General features: G+C 38.9%; 1 protein-coding gene across 10 annotated transcripts in view; it reads left to right on the top strand.

Moving 5' to 3' along the window:
• Sntg1 (syntrophin, gamma 1) overlaps window positions 1-17,527 on the top strand; it is a 941,919-nt gene that overhangs the window by 416,355 nt on the left and 508,037 nt on the right. For 2 of the 10 annotated variants that reach the window (NM_001290390.1, NM_027671.5), the window contains exon 4: window positions 3,089-3,142. The exons of the other annotated variants lie outside the window; for them this stretch is intronic. The gene's annotated coding sequence lies outside the window, so the exon portion shown is untranslated. The remainder of the gene's footprint in view (window positions 1-3,088; window positions 3,143-17,527) is intronic. 10 annotated transcript variants of the gene reach the window in all.

The raw sequence follows: 17,527 nt of genomic DNA, 5'->3' as shown, positions 1-17,527 counted from the left end.
AAATAGTGATATTTTGACTTCTTCTTTTCCAATTCGTATCCCCTTGATGTCCTATTGCTGTCAAATTGCTCTGGCTAGAACTTCCAGTACTATATTGAATAGGTAGGGAGAAAGTGGGCAGCCTTGTCTAGTCCCTGATATTAGGAGGATTGCTTCAATTTTCTCTCCATCTAGTTTGATGTTGGCTACTGGTTTGCTGTAGATTGCTTTTAGTATGCTTATTTATGGGCCTTGAATTCCTGATCTTTCCAAGACTTTTATCATGAAGGGGTGTTGGATTTTGTCAAATGCTTTCTCAGCATCTAAGGAGATGATCATGTGGTTTTTGTCTTTGCGTTTTTTTAAATAGTGGGTTATGATGATGGATTTCCATATATTAAACCATCCCTGCATCCCTGATATGAAGCCTACGTGGTCATGATGAATGATCATTTTGATGTGTTCTGGGATTTGGTTTCCGAGGATTTTATTGAGTATTTTTGCATTGATATTCATAAGGGAAATTGGTATGATGTTCTATTTCTTTGTTGGATCTTTCTGTGGTTTAGGTATCAGAGTAATTGTGGCTTCATAGAATGAATTGGGTAGAGTACCTTCTGCTTCTATTTTTTGGAATAGTTTGAGAAGAGTTGAAATTAGGTCTTCTTTGAAGGTCTAATAGAACTCTGCACTAAATCCGTCTGGTCCTGGACTTTTTTTGGTTGGGAGACTATTGATGACTGCTTTTATTTCTTTAGGGGAAATGGGACTCTTTAGATCATTAATCAGATCCTGATTTAACCTTGGTACCTGATATCTCTCTAGGAAGTTGTCCATTTCATTCAGGTTTTCCAGTTTTGTTGACTATAGCCTTTTGTAGTAGGAGCTGAAGATATTTTGGATTTCCTCAGGTTCTGTTGTTATGTCTGCTTTTTCATTTCTGAGTTTGTTAGTTAGGATACTGTCCCTGTGCCCTCTAGTGAGTCTGGCTAAGGGTTTAATCTATCTTGTTGATTTTCTCAAAGAACCAACTCCTCGTTTGTTTGATTCTTTGAATAGTTCTTTTTGTTTCCACTTGGTTGATTTCAGCCCTGATTTTGATTATTTCCTGACATCTACCCCTCTTGGGTGAATTTGCTTCCTTTAGTTCTAGAGTTTCTAGGTGTACTGTCAGGCTGTTAGTGTATGCTTTCTCTCTAGTTTCTTTTTGGAGGCACTTAGGGCTATGACTTTTCCTCTTAGGACTGCCTTCTTTTTGTCACATAAGTATGGGTATGTTGTGGCTTCATTTTCATTAAACTCTAAAAAGTCTTTAATTTCTTTCTTTATTTCATCCTTGACCAAGCAATCATTGAGTAGAGTGTTATTCAGTTTCCACGTGAATGCTGCCTTTCTATTATTTATGTTGTTATTGAAAATCAGCCTTTGCCCGTGGTGATCAGATAGGATGCATGGGATAATTTCAATATTTTTATATCTGTGAAGGCCTGTTTTGTTACCAATTATATGGTCAGTTTTTGGAGGAGATACTATGTGGCTCTGAGAATAAGTTATATCCTTTTGTTTTAGGATAAAATGTTCTGTAGATATCTATTAACTCCATTTGTTTCATAACTTTTGTTACTGTCCATGTGTCTCTGTTTAGTTTCTGTTTCCAGGATCTGTCCATTGGTGAGAGTGGGTTGTGGAAGTGTCCCACTATTATTGTGTGATGCGCAATGTGTGCTTTGAGCTTTACTAAAGTTTCTTTAATGAATGTGGCTGCCATTGCATTTGGAGCATAGATATTCAGAATTGAGAGTTCCTCTTGGTAGGTTTTACCTTTGATGAGTATGAAGTGCCCCTCCTTGTCTTTTTTTGATAACTTTGGGTTAGAAATCAATGTTATTCGATATTAGAATGGCTACTCCAGCTTGTTTCTTCAGACCATTTGCTTGGAAAGTTGTTTCTTAGCCTTTCACTCTGAGGTAATGTCTGTCCGTTTCCCTGAGGTAGGTTTCCTGTAAGCAACAAAATGTTGGGTCCTGTTTGTGTAGCCAGTCTATTTGTCTATGTCTTTTCATTGAGGAATTGAGTCCATTGATGTTAAGAGAAATTAAAGAAAAGTAATTCTTGCTTCCTGGTATTTTTGTTGTTAAATTTGGGATTCTATTCTTGCTGCTGTCTTCTTTTAGGGTTGTTGAAGGATTACTTTCTTGCTTTATCTCGGGCACCTTTTCTATCCTTGTTTGGAGTTTTCCCTTTATTATCCTTTGAAGGGCTGGATTCATGGAAAGATATTGTGTGAATTTGGTTGTCATGGAATACTTTGGTTTCTACATCTATGGTAATTGAGAGTTTTGCTGGGTATAGTAGCCTGGGCTTGCATTTGTGTTCTCTTAGGGTCTGTATAACATATGTCCAGGATCTTCTGGCCTTCATAGTCTCTGGTGAGAAGTCTGATATAATTCTAATAGGCCTGCATTTATATGATACTTGACCTTTTTCCTTTACTACTTTTAATATTTTATATTTATTGCGTTTGTTGTTCTTATTTTTATGTGTTGGGAGAAATTTCTTTTCTGGTCCAGTCTATTTGTATTTTGGTAGGCTTCTTGTATGTTCATAAGTATCTCTTTCTATAGGTTTGGGAAGTTTTCTTCTATAATTTTGTTGAAGTTATTTGCTGGCCCTTTAATTTGAAAATCTTCATTCTCATCTACTCTTAAACGTAGGTTTGGTCTTCTCATTGTGTCCTGGATTTCCTGGATGTTTTGAGTTAGGATCATTTTACATTTTGCATTTTCTTTGATTGTTTTGCCCATGTTCTCTATGGAATCTTCTGCACCTGAGATTCTCTTCCATCTCTTGTATTCTGTTGCTGATGCTGACATCTATGTTTACAGAATTTTGCTGGGTATAGTATTTTCTATCTCCAGCATTGTCTCATTTTGGGTTTTCTTTATTGTTTCTACTTCACTTTTTAGGTCTTGAATGTTTTTTTTTTTCAATTCCATCACCTGTTTGGTTGTGTTTTCCTGTATTTCTTTAAGTGGGTTATTAAAGCCCTTCTTGATGTCCTCTACCAGCATCATGAGATATGATTTTAAATCCGAGTTTTACTTTTCAGGTGTGTCGGGGTATCCAGGACTGGGTGAGGTGGGAGTTCTGCATTCTGATGATGGTGAGTGGTCTTGGTTTGTGTTAGTAAGATTCTCACGTTTGCCTTTTGCCATCTGGTAATCTCAGAAGTTAGTTGTTACAGTTGTCTCTGGTTGGAGCTTGTTCCCCTTGTGATTCTGTTAGCCTCTGTCAGCAGACCTGTGAGTCTAGATCTCTCCTGAGTCTCAGTGGTCAGTGTATTCTCTGCAGGTAAGCTCTCGTCTTGCAGGGAAGGTGCACAGATATCTGGCATTCAGACATGCCTCCTGGCTGAAAATGAAGGCCTGAAACAGGGCCTGTCCCAGAAGATGTATTGCCTCTGCAGTCTGCAAGCTCATCTGCACAGACTGATCTCTGAGGGATGTGGGACCAAGATCTCACCTGCTCTGGCAGTCAGAACCCTTCCAGGGCAGACACCTCTCCTCTGGCAGGGAAGGTGCCCGGATGTCTGGAGCCCAAAACGGGGGTCTGTTCTAGAAGCTGTGTTGCTTCTGCAGTCATCTTGCTCACCCTTTGCAGTCTTTGAGCTGACCTGCATAGACATGTCTCTGAGGGACCCAGGACCTCAGATGTTTTCCTCACCTGCTCTGAAAGAGCCTTCCTGGGCTGACACCTCTCCTCTGGAGGGGAAGGTACCTGGATGTCTGGAGTCTGAAAAGGGGTCTGTCCCAGAAGTTGTGTTGATTTTGTAGTCTACTTGCTCACTCTTCGAAGTCCATGAGATGAACTGTGAAGACTGGTCTCTGAGCAATCCAAGCCCCCATCATTTTGTATTAGTTAACCATGTAGGGGTCTTATCCCTGTAAGAGGCCAATTCTACTTCTCCCAGAAGTCATTAGTTGCCCATAGTTCTTTTTTTAATTCATAAAAAAATTTTTATCTTATTTTATGCCATTTTCCCTGTCAATAAATAGTTGCAATCAAGAAAAAACTTCCCAATGAAGCTGATTTTCTTATAAAAGGAAAATATTTTAGCTCTTGCCAGACATCATTGTTAGAGTGACATCATGTTTAAATCTTTTTCTTTTATTTATTTATTTTTATTACAAATTTTCCTCAATTACATTTCCAATGCTATCCCAAAAGTCCCCCATACCCTCCCCCCCACTTGCCTACCCACTCATTTCCATTTTTTTTGGCCCTGGCATTCCCCTGTACTGGGGCATATAAAGTTTGCGTGTCCAATGGGCCTCTCTTTCCAGTGATGGCAGACTAGGCCATCTTTTGATACATATGCAGCTAGAGTCAAGAGCTCCGGGGAACTGGTTAGTTCATAATGTTGTTCCACCTATAGGGTTGTAGATCCCTTTAGCTCCTTGGGTACTTTCTCTAGCTCCTCCATTGGGAGCCCTGTGATCCATCCAATAGCTGACTGTGAGCATCCACTTCTGTGTTTGCTAGGCCCCGGCATAGTCTCACAAGAGACAGCTACATCTGGGTCCTTTTGATAAAATCTTGCTAATGTATGCAATGGTGTCAGCGTTTGGATTTTCTTTATTTACATTTCCAGTGATATCCCAAAAGTCCCCCATACCCTTCTTGGCCCTGGCATTCCCCTGTACTGAGGCATATAAAGTTTGCATGACCAATGGGCCTCTCTTTCTACTGATGGCCAACTAAGCATTCTTCTGATACATATGCAGCTAGAGACATGAGCTCTGGGAGGTATTAGTTTGTTCATATTGTTGTTCCCCCTATACGGTTGCAGATCCCTTTAGCTCCTTGGGTAATTTCTCTTGCTCCTCCATTGGGGGCCCTGTGTTCCATACAATAGCTGACTGTGAGCATCCACTTCTGTATTTGTTACACTCCAGCATAGTCTCACAAGAGACAGCTATATCAGGGTCCTTTCAGCTAAATCTTGCTAGTGTATGCAATGGTGTTAGCGTTTGGAGGCTGATTATGGGATGGATCCCTGGATATGGCAGTCTATAGATGGTCCATCCTTTTGTCTCAGCTCCAAACTGTGTCTCTGTAACTCCTTCCATGGGTGTTTTGTTCCCAGTACTAAAATGGGGCAAAATGTCCACACTTTGGTCTTCCTTCTTCTTGAGTTTCATGTGTTTCACAAATTGTATCTTATATCTTGGGTATTCCTAGTTTCTGGGCTAATATCCACTCACCAGTGAGTACATATCATGTGAGTTCTTTTGTGATTGGGTTACCTCACTCAGTATGATGCCCTCCAGGTCTATCCCTTTGCCTAGGCATTTCATAAATTCATTCTTTTTAATAGCTGAGTAGTACTTCATTGTGTAAATGTACCACATTTTCTGTATCCATTCTTCTGTTGAGGGGCACCTGGGTTCTTTCCAGCTTCTGGCTATTATAAATAAGGCTGCTATGAAGCTAGTGGACCATGTGTCCTTCTTACCAGTTGGAACATCTTCTGGATATATGCCCAGGAGAGGTATTGCGGGATGTTCTGGTAGTACTATGGCCAATTTTCTGAGGAACCACCAGACTGATTTCCAGAGTGGATGTACAAGCTTGCAATCCCACCAAAAATGAAGAAGTGTTCCTCGTTCTAAACAGCCTCACCAGCATTTGCTGTCACTTGAATTTTTGATCTTAACCATTCTGACTGGTGTGAGGTGGAATGTCAGGGTTGTTTTGATTTGCATTTCCCTGATGATTAACAATGCTGAACATTTTTTCAGGTGCTTCTCAGCCATTCGGTATTCCTCAGGTGAGAATTCTTTGTTTAGCTCTGAGCACCATTTTTTAATGGGGTTATTTGATTTTCTGGTGTCCACCTTCTTGAGATTTTTTTAAATATATATTGGATATTAGTCCCCTATCTGATTTAGGATAGGTAGAGATCCTTTCCCAATCTGTTGGTGGCCTTTTTCTTATTGACAGTGTCTTTTGCCTTACAGAAGCTTTCAATTTTATGAGGTCCCATTTGTTGATTCTCAATCTAACAGCCCAAGCCATTGCTGTTTGATTCAGGAATTTTCCCCTGTGTCCATATTGTGGAGGCTTTTCCTCACTTTCTCTTCTATAAGTTTCAGTGTCTTTGGTTTTATGTGGAGTTCCTTGATCCACTTAGATTCGACCTTAGTACAAGGAGATAGGAATGGATCAATTCACATTCTTCTACATGATAACTACCAGTTGTTCCAGCACCATTTGTTGAAAATGCTATTTTTTATCCACTGGATGGTTTTAGCTCCCTTGTCAAAGATCAAGTGACCATAGGTGTGTGGGTTCATTTCTGGGTCTTCAATTCTATTCCATTGGTCTACTTGTATGTTGCTATACCAGTACCATGCAGTTTTATCACAATTGCTCTGTAGTACAGTTTTAGGTCCGGCATGGTGATTCCACCAGAGGTTCTTTTATCCTTGAGAAGAGTTTTTGCTATCCTAGTTTTTTGTTATTCCAGATGAATTTGCAGATTGCTCTTTCCAATTCATTGAAGAATTGAGTTGGAATTTTGATGGGGATTGCATTGAATCTGTAGATTGCTTTTGGCAAGATAGCCATTTTTCCTATATTGATCTTGCCAATCCATGAGAACAGGAGTTCTTTCCAACTTCTAAGATCTTCTTTAATTTCTTTCTTCAGAGACTTGAAGTTTTTATCATACAGATCTTTCACTTCCTTAGAGTCATGCAAAGGCATTTTATATTATTTATGACTCTTGAGAAGGGTGTTTTTTCCCCTAATTTCTTTCTCAGCCTGTTTATCCTTTGTGTAGAGAAAGGCCATTGACATGTTTGAGTTAATTTTATATCCTGCTACTTCACTGAAGCTGTTTATCAGGATTAGGGGTTCTCTGCTGGAATTTTTAGGATCACTTATATATGCAAACATATTGTCTGCAAAAGGTGATATTTTCACTTCTTCCTTTCCAATTTGTATCCCCTTGTTCTCCTTTTGTTGTCAAATTGCTCTGGCTAGGACTTCAAGTGCAATGTTGAATAGGTAGGGAGAAAGTGGGCAACCTTGTCTAGTCCCTGATTTTAATGGGAATGTTTCCAGCTTCTCACCATTTACTTTAATGTTGGCTGTTAGCTAGCTGTAGATTGCTTTTATCATGTTATGTATGTGCCTTGAGTTCCTGATCTTTCCAAGACTTTTATCATGAATGGGTGTTGGATTTTGTCAAATCCTTTTTTCGCATCTAATGAGATGATCATGTGGTTTTTGTCTTTGAGTTTGTTTATATAGTGGATTACATTGATGGATTTCTGTATATTAAGCCATCCCTGCATCCCTGGAATAAAACCTACTTTGTCAGGATGGATGATTGTTTTGATGTGTTCTTGGATTCTGTTAGTGAGAATTTTTTGAGGATTTTTGCATTGATATTTATAAGGGAAATTGGTCTGAAGTTCTCTATCTGTGTTGGGTCTTTCTGTGGTTTAGGTATCAGAGCAATTGTGGCTTCATAGAATGAATTGGAGAGTACCTCCTGCTTCTATTTTGTAGAATAGTTTGTGCAGAACTGGAATTAGATCTTCTTTGAAGGTCTGATAGAATTCTGCACTAAACCCATCTTGTCCTGAGCTTTTTTTGTTTGGGAGACTATTAATGACTGGTTCTATTTCTTTAGGGAATATAGTACTCTTTAGATTAGTAACCTGATCCTGATTTAAGTTTGATACCTGATATCTGTTTAGAAATTTGTCCATTTCATCCAGGTTTTCCAGTTTTGTTTAGTATAGCCTTTTGTAGAAGGATCTGATGGTGTTTTGGATTTCTTCAGGATCTGTTGTTTTGTCTCCCTTTTCATTTCAGATTTTGTTAAGTAGGATATTGTCCCTGTGCTCTCTAGTGAGTCTGGCTAAGGGTTTATAGATCTTGTTGATTTTCTCAAAGAACCAGCTCCTCATTTGGTTGATTCTTTGAATAGTTCTTCTTGTTTCCACTTGGTTGATTTCGCCCATGAGATTGATTATTTCAAGCTGTCTACTCCTCTTGGGTGAATTTGCTTCCTTTTGTTCTAGAGCTTTTAGGTGTGTTGCCAAGCTGCTAGTGTGTGCTCTCTCTAGTTTCTTTTTGGAGGCACTCAGAGCTATGAGTTTCCCTCTTAGAAATGCTTTCATTGTGACTCATAAGTTTGGGTATGTTGTGGTTTCATTTTCATTAAATTCTAAAAAGTCTTTAATTTCTGTCTTTATTCCTTCTTTGATCAAGGTATCATTGAGAAGAGTGTTGTTTAGTTCCCAGGTGAATGTTGGCTTCCTATTATATGTTATTATTGAAGATCAGCCTTAGTTTATGGTGATCTGATAGGATGCATGGGACAGTTTCAATATTTTTGTATCTTTTGAGGCCTGTTTTGTGACCAGTTTTATGGTCAATTTTGGAGAAGGTACCATGAGGTGCTGAGAAGAAGGTATATCCTTTTAGGATAAAATGTTCTGTAGAAATCTGTCAAATCCATTTGTTTCACAACTTCTGTTAATTTCACTGTGTCCCTGTTTATTTTCCGTTTCCACGATCTGTCAATTGATGAAAGTGGTGTGTTGAAATCTCCCACTATTATTGTGTGAGGTGCAATGTGTGCTTTGAGCTTTACTAAAGTTTCTTTAATGAATGTGTCTGCCCTTGCATTTGGAGCATAGATATTCAGAATTGAGAGTTCCTCTTGGAGGATTTTACCTCTGATGAGTATGAAGTTTCCCTCCTTGTTCTTTTTTTGATAACTTTAGGTTGGAAGTCGATTTTATTTGATATTAGAATGGCTACTCCAGCTTGTTTCTTCAGACCATTTGTTTGTAAAATTGTTTTCCAGCCTTTCATTCTGAGGTAGTGTTTGTCTTTTTTCCTGAGATGGGTTTCCTATAAGCAGCAAAATGTTGTGTCCTGTTTGTGTAGCCAGTCTGTTAGTCTATGTCTTTTATTGGGGAATTGAGCCCATGGATATTAAGAGATATTAAGAAAAGTAATTGTAGCTTCCTATTATTTTTGTTGTTAGAGTTGGCATTCTGTTCTTGTGGCTATCTTCTTTTAGGTTTGTTGAAGGATTACTTTCTTGCTTTTTCTAGGGCTTGATTTCTGTCCTTGTATTGTTTTATTTTTTTAATTTTTTTCTGTTATTTTCCTTTGAAGGGCTGGATTCGTGGAAAGATAATGTGTGAATTTGGTTTGGTCATGGAATACTTTGGTTTCTCCATATATTTTAATTGAAAGTTTTGCTGGGTATAGTAGCCTGGGCTGACATTTGTGTTCTCTTAGTGTCTGTATAACATCTGTCCAGGATCTTCTGGCTTTCATAATCTCTGGTGAAAAGTCTGGTGTAATTCTGATAGGCCTGCCTTTATATATTACTTGAACTTTCCCCCTTACTGCTTTTAATATTCTATCTTTATTCAGTGTATTTTTTGTTCTGATTATTATGTGACAGGAGGAATTTCTTTTCTGGTCCAGTCTATTTGTAATTCTGTAGGCTTCTTGTATGTTCATGGGCATCTCTTTTTTTAGTTTTGAGAAGTTTTCTTCTATAATTTTGTTGAAGTTATTTTCCTGCCCTTTAATTTGAAAATCTTTATTCTCATCTACTCCTATTATCCGTAGGTTTGGTTTTCACATTTTGTCCTGGATTTTCTGGATTTTTTGAATTAGGATCTTTTTGCATTTTGCATTTTCTTTAATTGTTGTGCTGATGTTCTCTATGGAATCTTTTGCACCTGAGATTCTCTCTTCCATCTATTGTATTCTGTTGCTGATGCTGGCATCTATGGTTCCAGATTTCTTTCCTATGGTTTCTATATCCAGCGTTGCCTCATTCTGGGTTTCCTTTATTGTGTCTACTTCCCTTGTTAGGTGTAGTATGGTTTTGTTCATTTCCATCATCTGTTTGGATGTGCTTCCCTGTTTTTCTTTAAGGACTTCTACCTGTTTGGTTGTGTTTTCCTGGTTTTTTTTAAGGACTTGTAACGCTCTAGCAGTTTTCTCCTGTATTTCTTTAAGTGAGTTATTAAAGTTCTTCTTGATGTCCTCTACCATCATCAAGAGATATGCTTTTAAATCCAGGCCTAGGTTTTCAGGTGTGTTGGGGTGCCCAGGACTGGGTGAGTAGGGAGTGCTGCATTCTGATGATGGTGAGTGGTCTCGGTTTGTGTTAGTAAGATTCTTACATTTGCCTTTTGCCTTCTGGTCATTTCTGGAGTTAGTTGTTATAGTTTTCTCTGGTTAGAGCTTTTTCCTCTCGTGATTCTGTTAGCCTCTATCAGCAGACCTGGGAGACTAGCTCTCTCCTGACTTTCAGTGGTCAGAGCACTCTCTGCAGGCAAACTCTCCTGTTGCAGGGAAGGTGCATAGATATCTGTCGTTGGGACCTGCCTCCTGGCAGAAGATGAAGGCCTGAAACAGGGCCTGTCATAGAAGGTGTTAGCTTTTCTAGTCCACACTCTCACCTGTGCAGACTAGTCTCAGAGGTATCTGGGAACCAAGATGGCTTCCCCAGGTGCTCTGGCAAAGACCTCCTGGGCAGGGAGGACACCTGGCCTCTGGCAGGGAAGGTGCCTGGATGTCTGGAGCCCAAAACAGGGTCTGCCTCAGAAGCTGTCTTCTAGGCGCATTGTGGGTGTCCCCTGACTCCTGGCCCAGGTGACCCAGTGCTGGCACAGATCAGAAGGGACTTATGACCCTGGTCAGGCTGGGTTTTTCTGATTCCCTAATGCTGTCTCCAGTCCCATATGATTGGAATGGAAAATAAACTGTGTTCCACTCACCAGTGGTCTGAAGATCGAATGGAGAGTCCTCTAGGGACCTTGGGGGTGGGGAGTATCTGCCGACTCTGCGCCCAAGGTGCTTCCCTAATGCTGTCTCAGGTCCCGCACAATTGGAATGGAACAGAAGTTGTGTTCCACTCACTGGTGGTCCTAAGATCTCGTGGAGAGTCCTCTAGAGACATTGGGGGGGGGGGTGTCCGCTGACTCTGCCCCCAAGGTAACCTGGTGCTGGTGCCGACCGGAAGGGACTTGTGACCCTGGTCAGGCTGGGTTATCTGCTTCCTTAATGCTGGTACCACTCGATTGGAATGGAACAGATGTGTTCCACTCACAGGTGGTTCTAAGATCTAGAGACTTCCATATCCAGAGATCCATCCCATAATTAGCCTCCAAATGATGACACCATTGCATACACTAGCAAGATTTTGCTGAAAGGACCCTGATATAGCTAGCTGTCTCTTGTGAGACTAGGCCGGGCCCTAGCAAACACAGAAGTAGATGCTCACAGTCAGCTATTGGATGGAGCTCAGGACCCCCAATGGAGGAGCTAGAGAAAATATCCAAGCTAAAGAGATCTGCAACCCTATAGGTGCAACAACATTATGAACTAACCAGTTCCCCGGAGCTCTTGACTCTAGCTGCATATGTATCAAAAGATGGCTTAGTCGGCCATCACTGGAAAGAGAGGCCCATTGTACACGCAAACTTTATATGCCCCAGTACAGGGGAATGCCAGGGCCAAAAAAATGGGAATGGGTGGGTAGGGAAGTGGGAGGGGGTATGGGGGACTTTTGGGATAGCATTCTAAATGTAATTGAGGAAAATACGTAATAATAAAAATAATAAAAGATCGTTGGAGAGTCCTCTCGGGACTTTGGGGCTGTCCTCTGACCGCCCATAGTTCTTTAGCTAAGGGTGGAACCCTGTAACATTGCCCTGGCTTACACATTAATATGTCTATCGTTATTGCCACTTTCACCACCTTGTTCCTGCAACCATTTCTAGAAGAGACTGATTCACAGAAGGCATCCTGATCCTCTGACTCTTACAATCCTGGTACCCCTTTCTCCTTCAACTATGTTTTTTATTTTTCCTTGTTAAAGTTGCTCATTTTAATTATAGATCTACATAAACATCACAACAATAACACAACAGTCAATACTAGTCTATATTGAAATCTACTCCGTCAAAGCAGTTAATACAAAACTCTTCAATTTGGCCTCAGGCAGACTTTTTAGACAAGGGCAAAAAGCAGTCACATTCTTTAGGAAAAAAAATCACAAGAATGATCTGTCAGCCACATATTAATATTTTTTCTCCTTTGACACGTTTTGAGTTAGGCCTCCACAGCCCTCAGCACTGCCGTCTTCTATTCTCATACTAGTATGGCCCATTAAGCTGCACTTAAAGCTGCACTTCGGCTCTTTTTCTGATCAAAAGTCCATACTCTTTTAAACTGAAACAAGGTCAGACCTATTGCACAATACTCTAGTCCCTGGCATCAACTTCTGTGTTTGGGTTTCTATTACTGTGAAGAAACACAATGACTCATAAAAGAAAACACTTAATTGGGTAGGCTTATATTATCATCATAGTAAGAAGCATGGTGGCATATAGACAGCAGTAGTGCTGAAGAGATAATTGTGAGTTCTACTTCCATATCTTCATACACCATGAAGAGACTGGGATAACTAAGCCTGGTTTGACCTGACATATTAAAGTCTTCCCTCAGTGACACACTTCCTCCAACAGTACTTTGGAGTACTCCTACTCCAAAGCTACACCTCCCAATACTGCCAGCCTCTATGAGCCTATGCAGCCATTTTCATTCATACTATTATAGTAGTGTAATTCAGAAAATAGTTAAAAATTATGCTGTTCTATAAAATTATTAGTCCTAGTTAGGATTACTTTTGCTGTGAGACAATGCCATGATAAAAGAAATTTCAGAGGAAAGGATTTATTTGGCTTGTATTTTCACATGACTGACTGCTCACAATACAAGAAAGTCAAGGCAGGAACTCAAACAGGACAAGAACATGGAGGCAGGAGCACTGGCCATGGAAGAGTGCTGCTAATGACCTTGCTTAGCTTGCATTCTTAGAGAACTCAGAACCACTGTCCCAAGAGATGCATCATCCACAACGGACTCTGCCCATCTCATAAATGAATATGTAAGGAAATGCCTTGAAGTCTCGCTTACAACTTGTTCTTATAGGGCCATTTTTCTCTGTTGAGATTTCCTGTTTTCTGATTACTTTAGCTTGTGTAGACATTAAACTAGCCAGCACAGTGGTGGTAGTAGATTTTAGTCTAAGACCCATAATTATACTACTCTCAGGAATTTGGATAGGTTTCTGGTACTAGACATGATATATATCCTTTCTTTTTTAATGCTAGTTTGTTATTCTCTCATATATTAAATGCCAACCACATTTTCCCCCTTTTTCTCTCTCCTCCATCCCCCAAACTTCCTTCTCACCCAGATCCATTCCTCCTGCCCTGCCACCTTTCCTCAGAAAAGAGCAGGGCTCCCAAGAATGTCAACCAAACATAGCAGAACAAGGTATACTAAGACTTGCCACATGCCATCACATCATTCTGGAACAGCCAAACTTTTGAGTCACAAGGTCTTTTTTATTTGTGGGTCTATATAGGATGTTGATATCTTAATTTAACACACTTAATTTAACTTTGATAGTTTGAATGAGTCAAGAAATGTATCCATTTTTAATTTTTTCAATTAATGGAGTATAGGTTCCAGATTTTATTATGATATTCTACAATTTTTGGTGCCTGTGGAATGCTTTCCTGTTTGTTTCTAATTCTGTTAATCTAGGTCATCTTTTACTTTTGGTTAGCTGGGGCAAGGTTGTGTTTACCTTTCTCAATAGAATTGTTTTTTAGGTGTTGCAAATATGTTATGCTGCCTTTTCATTTTCACTTATTTCCAGGAATATTTGATTTTTTCTTTTGCCCATTCATCATTCATATGTTTTCTCTAGAGTTTTTGTTTGTTTTCTTCTGTTTTGTTTTCTATTGATTTTAACTTTTATTATATATTGCTTGTATAGGATATATAGCATTATTGCTTTCTCTTCCTTTCTTCTCTCTTTCTCTTTTTTCCCTCCCTCCTTCCCTCCCTCTCTCCCTCCCGTCTTTCTTCCTTTCTTTCTTTCTTTCTTTCTTTCTTTCTTTCTTTCTTTCTTTCTTTCTTTCTTTCTTTCTTTCTTTCGTTCTTCTTTCACCTTGTATTTGTGAAGATTTTTTTCTCACGAGTATGTCATCTATTTCAGAGAAGTATCCATGTACTGTTGCATAGAATTTATATTCTTTGGCATTTAAGTGGAATTTTCTATAAAAATTTCTTAGGTCCATTTAAAGCAAGGAACCACTTAATTCTGAAATATCTCTGATCAATTTTGTCTGCATGATCTACATGATCTATTATGTCCACATGGAAAAGGTGAAATGTTGAAATTGCTTATAATAATATTTATTATAAAATAGTTTGTGTAAAATCTATTGGAAAACATTGATTTTTCCCTTTGTCAGTAGGTATAAGTGACAGTTCAGTTGTTAACTTTTACTCTACAGGATAGATTTTCATTTCTTTATTCACTCACTAATTCATTCACTCATCCGTTTTCTAAAACGATAATAAAATAAAATAAAAACTATCACATTGGAGCTGTATAAGACAAACCAACAGAAAGAAAAGAGGCCCAAAGAAGGCATGAGAACCAGAGACCTACTTATTTGCACACCCAGGTATTCCATTAAAAACCCTAAACTGAAAGCCATAATGTACATGAGAACAGGTATAGACCCATGCAGGCCCTGTGCATGCTTTTTCAGTGTCTGTGAGATCATTTAGCTTTGCTCATGTTGATTTAATAGAGCTTTTTCAATTGTTGTCCTCTATCCCCTCTGATTCTTACAATCTTTTAGTCTCTCTCTCTCTCTCTCTCTCTCTCTCTCTCTCTCTCTCTCTCTCTCTCTCTCTTTAATGGGTTTTTCTAAGTTCTAAGGAGAGGAATGTGTTGGAGACATCAAGTTTAGAGCTGAGTGTTCCAAAGTCTCTTACTGTCTGGGAGTGAGTCTCTATATTTCTTCTTCAGGAAGCTTCTCTGATGACAGCTGAAGAAAGCACTGATCTGGGAGTATAGCAGAATATCACTGGGAGCCATTTTATCTCTACATTGTTTTTAGATGAGTATTATTTGGGTTTTTTCTAGGTCCCTGGGCTATCTAGTTCTGGTTCTTGGTCCCTTTAGTGGTGTTAAGTATGGGTTCTATTTCATGGAGTGGGACTTAAGTCAAACCAGCTCTTTGTTGGTTATACTCACAAGCTTTGTGCCACCATTTCTCTAGCATATCATGTAAGCAGTGCACCAGTTGTCAATAAAGGGATTTGTGACTGATTTGATGTTTACATTTCTTTTTTAAGAGCATGCAGATCCATTCCTTTTTTTTTAATTTTTAATTTTTATTTTTCGAGACAGGGTTTCTCTCTATAGTCCTGGCTGTCCTGGAACTCACTTTGTAGACCAGGTGTCCTTGAGCTCAGAAATCTGCCTGCCTCTGCCTCCCAAGTGCTGGGATTAAAGTCATGTGCCACCACTGCCCAGCTTCAGATCCATCCCAGTACATAGGGTGAAGGCCCTATGTAGGCACTGGTTCAACATCTCCATGTTTAATGAATTGTATAGGTGTTATATTTAACATTGTGTCCTTGCTGTCAGTTTTTAGAGAACAGCCTTGTCGTCTTTACAAGAACCTGGGTTGTTTGAGGAGTCTGGTGGGACCCCTTTGATTAAAACCTCAATTAGAGGCAATCCAATTCCAGTACTGGATGCTTTGTTTGGAGACAAAAAAACATCCAGTTGGGATATGGTCTTTCGCATTACTTAACAATTTTATTTAGTTTACCTTCATATATGTATATATTTTAAGAGGTTTCTATTGTATTAGATTACAACAATATCCCTCACTGCCCCTTAATTTTGGCTGTCTCTCCCTGTATTCGTTCCAACAACCTGTTTTATCTTCCTCCTGCCAACTTGATACTCTCATTCCAGCGTCCTTCCATTCTATCTATATCTATCTATTTTATTCCTATTTCCTAATAAACTCTATCTGTTTCTTCAGTTCTCTGACTCAATGCCTACCCTTTGATCTCCTATGGATTGTAGCTTGGTTATCATTGACTTAAAAGCTAATATCCACATATAAGTATCTATTATATTTGTATTTCTATGTGTGGTTTATCTCACTCAGAATGAGTTTTTTCTACTTTCATCCATTTACTTGTAAATTATATATATATATATATATATATATATATATATATATATATATATATATATATTAAGGCTGAGTAATTCTCCATTGTTTCAATGTACCAGATGGTCTTTATTCATTCTTCTGTTGAGGGACATCAGAATTATTTCCAATTTCTGGTTATTATAAAAAAGAGTAGCGGTGAGCATGTTTGAGTAAGTCTCTCTGAGTTAGAATGATGCAGCATTTGGGTATATGCCTAAGAGTGGTATAGCTGGATCTTGAGGTAGATTGATTTCCATCTTCCTGAGGAACCAGGAATTTGATTTCCATAGTGGCTGTACAAGTTTGAACTCCTACCAGTAATGTAGGAGTGTTACTTCACATTCTCAAAAGCATGAGCTGTTCATTGTTTTGTTGAGCTTAACAACTCAGTACTCTAAGATGTATAAGATAACATCATTTCCCTTGATGGCTAAGAACATTGAACATTTCTTTAAGATTTTTGAAGCCACTTGAGTTTCTTCTATTGACAATTCTGTTTAAGTTTAAGTCTATAACTCATTTTTCATTGGATTACTTGTTTTCTTGATATCTGAAACAATCGAGAAACAAAGTATACAATTTGTATACTTTGTTTGTATACTTTGTATATCAACCTTCTATCAGATTTGTAGTTGGTGAAAATCTTTTCCATTTTGTAATCTGTCATTTTGTCTGAATAACAGTATTCACTACCTTGCAAAAATTTGAGTTTCATGAAGTACCATTTATTAATTGTTGATCTTATTGACTGTATAATAGTTTCTGTTTGGAAAGCAAAAGCTGATTTAAGAAGTGAAATGAAAACTTCTTATTTTGTTGGAAAGTTAGTTATGTTAAATTATATTTTACTGGGGCACATAGGTAAAATTATATCTTGCCAAAGCAGTCACACTAAAGAATGTTTTCCTGAAACAGACACAGATGAAGGATGTTTTGATATAGCAAACCTGTGAAAGGACCTGTGATGAAAGAGTGCAAATATGACCCCACATATAGTAGGAGATGAGCACTGAAGTTTGGTTTGGTTTGCTCTGTCTTGATATTCTTCACTAGCTACAGGCATGTATTTGACTTATGTAGCATTGTTGAGCTCAGCCTGTGGTAACAGCACCATTGAGAGAAACTTGCCAAAGAACTGTTCCTGAGGTTACTGTGGCAGCCTGCTGCTTCCACAGCTTTTCTGCAGGCTTGTTGTTGAGCCTGGTGGTTTCTTCAGGATTAAGCTGCAGCTGGTTCATGTGTGGTATCTGCCTGCCTGGAGGGCTGTTCTGCAGCTGCTGAGTCATATTTGGTGTTTGTTATGGGACTGAACTTCTGCCAAGAAGACTGAACTCATCCTCAAAGAACTATTGCCGAGCAGATCCACTTCGCCTCATCCCCACATCCAAATA

This window comes from Mus musculus, chromosome 1 (assembly GCF_000001635.26).
Source record: "Mus musculus strain C57BL/6J chromosome 1, GRCm38.p6 C57BL/6J".
Taxonomy (NCBI): domain Eukaryota; kingdom Metazoa; phylum Chordata; class Mammalia; order Rodentia; family Muridae; genus Mus; species Mus musculus.
The sequence above is the reverse complement of the archived record's forward strand: the minus strand, read 5'-3'. Positions and strand labels throughout refer to the sequence as shown.